The following is a 9,972-nucleotide window of genomic DNA, read 5'->3' on the forward strand; positions in this document are numbered from 1 at the left end:
GACAAAGTGCCACGCATGCTCAGATCAAATTCCTAGACCAAATCTATTGGCTACTAGCCTGAACGTAGTCCCATCCTAACGAAATAACGTCATCACGTTAAGTATGATTGGATTTTCTGACAACTTTGTCCAACTGTGTGTATGCAACAGTTTTGGACAAAATCCGTCGGACAAAATCCGACGGATTTGGTTGTCGGAATGTCCGACCGTGTGTACAAGGGCTAAGACTGTAATTGTCGGTAACAAAAAAAGGAATATGAAACAGCCAACACTTTTCGGGGGCAACATTTCGCCTTCGGCCAGGGATACCACATGGAGACTTCCAGCAGGGTTGATCAGATCAGTTGGCTGCACATTAAGGAATCAGGACCCAGATGACAATGACACACTTCCGATACCATCACCAGTAAATCATAAACAAGCAAATGAAAAGTAAAGGTAACAAAGCAAAACCCTAAATAATGACTTAACTCACTATATACAAGTGGGAGGACCGCACATGAGCAAGACAGGACAGGGGCAAGAGACAAGGGGAGCAGGAAGCCAGATAGTGGGAGCAGGAAGCCAGATAGTGGAAGCAGAAAGCAAGTTCCAGGGGACAGGTCTCCAAATCAGGGTACAGGAACAGATTGGACTCAGGCAGGCACACGGCTTGCAGGAAAAATACTGAAGCACTGGACCTCAGTGAAAGGCAGGCTTATATACCCCCAGCAGTCCATATCAGGTGCAGCCCAATTCCCTATTTTTAAATATAAGTTTTATTAAAGCATCGGGAGGGTAAAGCCCAAAAAATAACATTGGTACCATACAGATATGAGCATTTGCATATCACGAACGTGTGAGATATCCAACAGGAGAAGTGACTAACTAAGGCATAAGGAGTTCACATGGATAAAAAATAACTGATATTTCTAATACGCTTCTTCCGCTGAAACATGAAACTGGTGATTATATATAATACTGTCATGATGATACAGTAGGCTGCCCAAACCCGCAGCTATTTTTCTTATAATTAAAACTAGAAGGAAAATGGAGAAGAGTAGACTTGAAAGTAGGATAGGAATAGAAGAGACGGGGTAGGGGAAGGAGATAGGAGAGGGTGGAGAAAAAAGGGGGAATGAGGGTTGGGGAAGGAGGGAATGGAGGTTCTCGGCAACTGAGGCTCCCTACATAAGACTGGGCGAACACAACGGACCGAAGGGGGTGTTTTATGATCCTAGTAAGGTAAGCCCCTCATCTGACACTATGAATAAATTCCAGAGTCTCCATTGCTTGTAGTGTTTTTCCTGTCTATTCTGTGCCATGGAAATCAGGTCTTCCATCTTTTCAAGTTCCTCAAACCTGCGCAGCCAGCTCGCAATAGTGAGTAGCGCCCGCTGCTTCCAAAGCGGGGGGATGCAGCATTTGGCAGCATTCAGTAGGTGGTGCACAACCAATTTTTGGTAACCTTTTGTAGAAAAGGTAGAAACATGAAGAAGGAAGAAGGCCGAATCGTCAGGTATCTTCTGTTCCGTAAATTTTTGAGTGACCCTGCGGACTACTGTCCAGAAATGTTTCAGCTTGGGGCAGGACCAAAAGATGTGTAGGAGCTTTCCCCTGTCTGTTTGGCATCTTCAGCAGCGATCTGAAGTGTTCGGGTAGAACTTATTCAGAAATGATTGGTTTCCTGTATTTTGGTACAGATTGATGACTTCATCGAAAATCTAAAAATACGTTGTTTTTGGTTGTCAGAGAACGAACAGTGCAGGTCTGTCTCCCATTTTTGTAAGAATGGGAGATTCAGTTCCTCCAGAGGTGTAACTAATAAGGAGTAAGTCTTGGATAATACCTGTAGTAGTGTCCCTCCATCTAAACAGTAATCCTCAAAGGTCACTAAACTACGGTTGACTCTCTGAGGGTTCGGAAGAGAGTGCAAAAAGTGGTGCAATTGTAGCGCCTTCCAGAACGGAAGTTTGAACTGCCCTGATTGACTTGTCAGTGCTGTAATAGAGGGCCAGCCATTTTGCTCAGGAAATGTGAAGCTTGACTAAGTCCATCTTGGAGGAGGGTTGGAAAGTTGCACATTCCCATGCCTGAAGTGAACGCTGGGTTGCCAAGGATTAGGAACAGTGGGGAGTCACGAGACGAAAGGGTTGTTGAGAATACTGCCCTTGAACATATGCGCAGGGTGTTGCCTATCAGAGGGTGGGCCTTGAGAGTCAGTGGTAATTGGTCCAGGCACCATAAGGCACCCTTCAGTGGGACATCTGTTTGTGACTGTTCCAGTTGCTTCCAAAGTGTCGTCGCCAGTCTATATACCTTCTGAGGTGTGTTTCTTGAAAGTATTTCTGAACATCTGGGAGGGCAAGGCCCTGGAAAGTCTAGGTTTCTTATGCGCCCATACAAATTTAGTAAAGAGTGAGTGTACCTGTTTGAAGTAGAGCACCGGGATCTGTATTGGCAGGGCTTGGAATAAGTACAAATATTTAGGGAGTATACACTTTTTCAGCAACTTGCACCTGCCAAACCAAGAGTGAATTCCTTTGTGCCACTTATCTAGTAAGATCACCCTTTTACATAAATGGGGTGATCCCACCCCCCTCTGACATCATGGGGAAAGCCATAGGGAAGTACCTGTGTGTCAGAGGGGGGCGGGGTCACCGGGTGGCCCCACCCTCCGTTAAATAAGAAGTCTCAGAACAACAGAAGCGTCACGCGGCGGAAGACTCCCACTGAGGCGGATCGTGCAAACGGAGCGGAGAAGAAGCCGGAGAAAGATGCGGGAAGAGAAGAGTGGAGGAAGAAGAAGATGAAGAAGAAGATGGAGAAGAAGATGAAGAAGAAGATGGAGGAATAAGCAGAACAACGAAGGAAGACCAGAAGAAAGAAGATGGAAGAAGAAGCGGAAAGAAGAAGAAATTAATAAAGGACTTGTCAAAAAACGTCTCTTGTGTTTTTTTAACCCTATTGACACTTTTTTTGTGAAATGGTAGGGGTACACTTGTACTCTATTAACAATTCACAAAGGGGGGGGCGGGATCTGGAGGTCCCCTTGTTAAAGGGGGCTTCCAGATTCCGATAAGCCCACCCCCGCCCACAGACCCCTACAACCACCGGGCAAGGGTTGTCAGGCTGAGGCCCTTCTGCCCATCAACATGGAGACAAGGTGCGTTGGGGGGAGCGCTACACCCAAAGCACCCTCCCAATGTGGAGAGCATGTGGCCCGGTACAGTTCAGGAGGGGGGTGCTCTCTCTCGTCCCCCCTCTTTTCCTGAGGCCTGTCAGGTTGCGTGCTCGGATAAGGGTCTGGTATGGATTTTTGGGGGGACCCCACGCCATATTTTTTTTTTTACTTTGGCGTGGGGTTCCCCTTAAAATCCATACCAGACCTGAAGGGCCTGGTATGGAATTTAGGGGGACCCTCACACATTTTTTTTTTAATTTCGGTTCGGGGTTCCCCTGTGGGGAAATTCCATGCCGTTTTTATCAATGAACTTTTATGTATTGTCGGACCGACAATTCATTGTAGCCGCGAGGAGTTTTAAATGACTTTTTTTTCCTTTAAAAATGTCATTTTGCTGTCAGACTGTTCTAAACACGGGAAACATGCGCCCCTTCACAGGCATACTATAGACACCCCCACCCCCAGGTACAAAATTTAAAGGAATATTACACTTTTATTGTTTCACTTTAAGCAGTCCAATCTGAATGAGTGTCTACAATTGCCCCTATCCCTGTACATTGTACACTCACATCACACATCCCTACCCTCAAGGAGCCCACAATCCAAGGTCCCCATTCATATACTGGGGCCAATTTTGGACAATGGACAATTAACCTACCTGCATGTCTTTGGATTGTGGGAGGAAACTGGAGTAAACCCATGAAAGCACAGGGAGAACATGCAAACTCCAGGCAGGTAGTGTCATGGTTGGGATTTGAACCACTCCAGGCAAGGTCATGGTTGGGATTCGAACCAGTGACCCTTCTTACTGGTAGGTGAGAGTGCTAACCACTACACCACTGTGCCACCCATTTTTGCATTGATCCATGTCCCTTGGGGCAGGACCCGGGTCCCCAAACACTTTTTATGACAATAACTTGCATATTAGCCTTTAAAATTAGCACTTTTGATTATTCATGTTCGTGCCCCATAGACTTTAGGTGTTTGCGTGTTCGAACAAATTTTTTGCCTGTTCGCATGTTCTGGATGCAAACCTAACCGGGGGGGGGGGGGGGGGGGTTCGGCTCATCCCTAGTAATCAGCATGGATTTATGAAGAATCCATCTTGCCCAAACCAATCTACTAACCTTCTATGAGGAGGGGAGCTTCCATCTAGATAAAAGAAGGCCTCGACCTGGATGGGCTAAGTGTGGGGCTGACGGGTAATGGGCGAACGACCGAAGCGGCGATCAATCAACCGACGGGAGGTGGTGATCGGTCGAGTGACAGGGGGTGGGTGGGGAGCTGTTTGCCTAGCTGAGGGGGGGCGGTAAGGGTGGCTGGCTGGGTGAGGGCTGCCCCCCCCCCCCCAAGAAAATTGAGCACCGGCCGTTACTGGCTAAAAGATGTCCATCTGAGAAGGTTAAGAGGGTATGGTGGCATGGTAGGTATCTCTCCTAACATGCTTTTATATTTACTTTGCTCCATTGAGTTGGGGTGTATATATATTTTCTTGCCATCCCTGCTGTCACTCCAGTATTATTTTTTTTCCCGTACAGAAAATGTAGTGTTACTTTTTTTTTTTTTAGATCTGAATTCTCATCAGGTCTGTCGAGAGATTATAAGGCCGTAACACTACATGAGGAAGGAGACAGTGTTGGAGCTCAATACCGCAGCTCACCTGAAAGCCGATACACTGTAAATCTCGGTAGATCTGACCCTCGGAGCGGAGGTTGATATGCAGGATTAAGTTACAAAAGTCCTTCGGGGGTTTTCAGTTTAGGCTGATCATCTGGTGTAATTGCCTACAATATGATGTGAATCCCACAGATGGAACGGGGGAGGGGGAAGGCCCCTGGAGAGGTGACCCTGACTTTCTAACAAACTGCTTGAGACAAACTGCAAATTAGTGCGCCCGCTACTTCACACCCGTCAACGGGACCGCGCGACGTGGCTTAACAACACTTTAATCGTTTTTCGTTATAAACGGCGCTGTGTAAATTTCTCTAGGACTCAAACGTAAGATCCTGTCTTTTTTTTTCGTGAGCTGTTTAGACCAACATCAAAATAATGATCAAATTCTTTAAAAACTACAAAAATCTTTTATTTTTTACTTCTTTTCGTATACAGTATACGGCCTACAATTGCTGTATTTCTGAAAGGTTTTCATTATAGCATCTGTGGTATTGGAGCGATTATACGCATGTGGCAGATGCGTTTTTCCGATGAGTTATACCAGTCCAAATTGCATTTTAGGGCATGGCAGCCCACTTTTATTAAACAGAATGGAACAGTTCACATAGAAATCATTTGCCCACTCAGGGGTTTACACCATCAACATGTTGACAGCCCCACTGCTCTTGTTACCAGTCCCTCAGACTGTATTGTCCAGCTCTCCTGGTTCTCTTGGTTCACTCAGCCTTTACTCACAGACCTCTGCTGCACCACCCATTCCTGGCCTGTGGATAGGGGTTCTCCTGACACCCCAATAGGAGCCAACCTGCGCTGAGACCTCCTGACTACTGTCTAGGGCACCTGCAACCCCTTGATTGAGAAGTCCTGTCTCTTGACTCCTGGCTAGGGCACCTCTGACCTCCTGGTTAAGACCTCCTGTCTTTTGACTCCTGGTTGGGGAACTTCTGACCCCCTGGGTGAGACCTCCTGTCTATTGACTTCTGGCTGGGGCACCCCTGACCCACTAATTGAGACTTTCTGTCTCTCAACTTCTGGCTGAGGCACCTTTGACCCCCTGGGTGAGACCTCCTGCCTCTTGACTCCTGGCTGGGGAATCTCTCACTCCCTGATTGAGACCCCCTGTCTATTGACTCTGGACTGTGGCACCTCTGACCCCTGGTTTGAGACCTCCTGTCTCTTGGCTCCTGGCTGGGGCACCTCTAACTTCCTGGTTGAGACCTCCTGTCTCTTGACACCTGGCTGGGGCGGCACTGTCCCCTGGTTGAGACCTCCTGCCTCTTGACTCCTGGCTGGGCCACCTCTGACATCCTGTCTCTTGACTCCTGACTGGGGAACCTCTGACTCCCTGATTGAGAACCCCTCTCTATTGACTCCTGGCTGTGGCACCTCTGACCTCCTGGTTGAGACCTCCTGCCGCTTGACTCCTGGCTGGGCCACCTCTGACCTCCTGTCTCTTGGCTCCTGGCTGTGGCATCTCTGACTTGCTGGTTGAGACCTCCTGTCTCTTGACACCTGGCTGGGGTGGCACTGACCCCTGGTTGAGGCCTCCAGAGAAGCCCGGAATAGGAGAGCAGGGACTAATGGAGGGCTGGGCATGACTAAGGTGACAGGGAGTGAGAAAGGGTTAACTCAGAGCGGAGAGAGAGTTCAGGAAAGCAAACGGGGGCGGTGCTGGGTGTAGAGGAGGAGCTGCTATAAATAGGAGGTGTGGCTAAGGAACGGGAACAGAGGGGACCAGAACAGAGAGAGAGAAGTTGCCCACCCACCCTCCCTGTTGTTAGGGTTTTTTGTGTTGTTTTCTGTGTTCTGTTGTGTTTTTTCTCTTGCAGGTTTTCGGGAGAACGGGTCGTCATAGTAGTGTGGCAGCGGGGGTCTTTTGGTCTTTGATGGTGGCAAGTGAACTGATGTGATGGAATGGTGGGGGGGGGGGGGGCTCATAGGTGGTATGTGCCACCCCCCTTTTTGGTGTATCCCAGCGGAAGGGTAGGCTGGCAAACAGAAATGGTTGCACTGCGGGAAGGGGGTTGTCTCCGGGCTGATAAAACGGCCGGAGGCCGGTTATGGTAAAGTTGGTCCCACAGTGTATTGGTGGAAATGTGTAAGGAAAAGGTAACCAAATCGGGTGCCGTCAAAGACCAATTGACTGGGAGATAACTACTGTTGGAAAATATTGTACATATGTTAATGAGGTTAATTTTATATATTGGTTAAAAGATATTGGTTAATAAAAGGCTGCTATGGCCGGTTACACTCCAAATACTCCTGTGTCGACTATTTATTTTAAGGTAAAGGTCAATAGATGGTAAAATAGAATGGTAAATGTATTAATGGGAAGGACATCTGGAATGCATTAGTCATGGCTTGACTCCTGGCTGGGGCAGCTTTGGTTGAGGCCTCCTCTGTGTTGACTCCTGGCTGGGGCATCTCTGAACCCCTGGTTGAGGCCTTCTGTTTTTTGACTTCTGGCTGGGACTCTGATGACCCCGAGGTTGAGACCTTCTGTCCCTTGACTTCTGGCTGGGGCACCTCTGACCTCCTGGTTGAAACCTCCTGTCTCTTGACTCCTGACTCGGTTTCCTCTGACCCCTGGGTGCGACCTTCTGTCTATGGTAGTTGTCACAAAAATGAGAGTCCTGAGATATCCTCAGGCTTAAATATATAAGATACTGCACACCTGTGTACTCACACAGGCTGCAGGCATCCGGTAATACCTGGTAAGGGGATAGAAGGTTCATTGCACCCAAGACACTTTAGAACCTTCAAGCTCCAGGCCCCAATCCAGGTTTACAGCATCCAGAGAAAGCCAAAAACAAAGCTTTTTCTGCTCTGAAATGATAATGTGAATCCTGGGTCCTTTTCTCCTACATTTATAAAACAGCAGTTCTTTGCACACATCTCATGGAATGATCCAAATTGTGCTGCAACTTACCTGCTCTGTGCAGTGGTTTTTCACAGAGCATCCTAATATTCTTGGGTCCCTGTTCGAAGCTTCTGGCCCTCCCTCCTGTTTGAGTGCCCCCACAGCAAGCAGCTTGCAATGGGGTCACCGAGCCGAGCCGCAGCTCCGTGTGTCCATTCAGACACAGAGCCACGACATGGCCCCTCCCCTCTCTCTCTCCTCATCGGCTCACTGACTTTGATTGACAGCAGCGGGAGCCAGTGGTGCCGCACTGCTGTTTCAGCCAATGAGGAGGAGAGTCCTGGATAGTCGAGTCTGTATAGCCAACATCACTGAATCAAAATGGGGCTCGGGTAAGTATTAGGGGGGCTGCTGCACACGGAAGGTATTTGATCCTAATGCACAGAATGCACCTTCTGCCTTTACAACTACTTTAATTGTGCTGGCTAAATGCTTTTCATTGTTTCAAAATGGAAAATGCCACATCTGGCCACTAGATGGCTCTAAGCATCATAGACGATTCCTATGATACTTAGCACCACCTAGTGGGCAAATGCAATATATCAACAAACTTGCATTAAAAGCACGGGATTGTGCATTTTACATGCATTGCTTTAAGTAGACCATTCTTTTTTTATTTTTATGGCACCTGCCAGACTTTACTTGTTTTTGCATGCCTTTTGATTTTGAAACACATTCACACCAATGCATTTTTTGTGCCTTTGCGTTTTTGGAAAGGGTCTGGGATTCTTTTAAATGTGAAACTGTGCTTTTTTTTGGTTCAATAGTTTAACTATTTCACCCCCTTCCTGCCCAGGCCAATTTTCAGCTTTGAATGACAATGGCGCGGTCATACAACACTGTACTCAAATTCATTTTTAATAATTTTCTTCACACTGTTTTTTTTTTTTTTTGTAAATTGTTATTTATTTGTAAATAAGTCATTTTTCTCCTTCACTGATGCGCACTTATTAGGTGGCACTAATGAGGAGGCACTAATATGTCGCACTGTTGGGCACTGATAGGTGGCACTTATTGACACCGATATGCAGCACTGATTGGCATTGATAGATGGCACTGATGTGCATCGATGGGGAAGCACTAATATGCTGCACTAATGGACGCTGATTGGTGGCACTTATGAGACGACACTTATTGGCACTGATATGCAGCACCGATGGGAACTGATAGGTGACACTGATATGTAGCACTGATGAGCACTGATCGGTGGCACTGATGAGGTGGCACTTATTGGCACTGATATGCAGCACTGATGGGCACTGATAGGTGGCATTGATGGGGAGGCACTAATATGCTGCAGTGATGGGCACTGATTGGTGGCCCTGAGATGCAGCACTGATGAGCACTGATAGGTGGCACTTATTGACACTTATATGCAGCACTGATGTGCACTGACGAGGATGCACTAATATTCTGCACTGATGGACACTGGGGGCACTGATGAGACAACACTTATTGGCACTGATATGCAGCACCAATGGGCACTGATAAGTGGCACTGATATGCAGCCCTGATGAGCACTGATCGGTGGCACCTATGAGGCGGCACTTATTGGCACTGATAGGTGGCATTGATGGGAGGGCACTAATATGCTGCACTGATGGGCATTGATTGGTGGCATTGATATGCAGCACTGATGAGCACTGATAGGTGTCATTGATGGGGGGGCACTAATATGCTGCACTGATGGGCACTGATTGGTGGCATTGATATGCAGCACTGATGAGCACTGATCGGTGGCACTGATGAGGTGGAACTTATTGACATTGATGTGTAGCACTGATTGGCACTGATGTGCACTGATGAGGAGGCACTAATATGCCGCACTGATGGACGCTGATAGGTGGCACCCGTGGGCACTGATGGGCGGCACTGATGGGCATTGATGAGCAGGCACTGAAAGGCAGCACTGAAAGGCATCACTAATGGGCACTGATTTGTGTCACTGATGGACACTTCTGGGGCTTTAGATCCCTTTCTCACCGGGGCAGTTTTTTTTGCTGGATATAGCCTCTGCTAAGCCCCTAAAAACCGCCTCCCACTCATTTCAGTCTTTTCGCACTGTGGGCGGTGCGCTTGTGGAAAGTTTTTTGAAAATTCCTGCAAGCAGCATCTTTGGAGCAGGTTGGGAGTGCTGTATTTAGCTATCCCCAAACACCCTGCCCATTGGAATAAGTGGACATGGCTTTGAAAGTGCTGCAAAATGGGAGTTTTT

Source organism: Lithobates pipiens, unplaced genomic scaffold (assembly GCF_037356315.1).
Source record: "Lithobates pipiens isolate NorthernLeopardFrog02 unplaced genomic scaffold, aLitPip1_a1.2 Scaffold_5, whole genome shotgun sequence".
NCBI classification, from domain to species: Eukaryota; Metazoa; Chordata; class Amphibia; order Anura; family Ranidae; genus Lithobates; species Lithobates pipiens.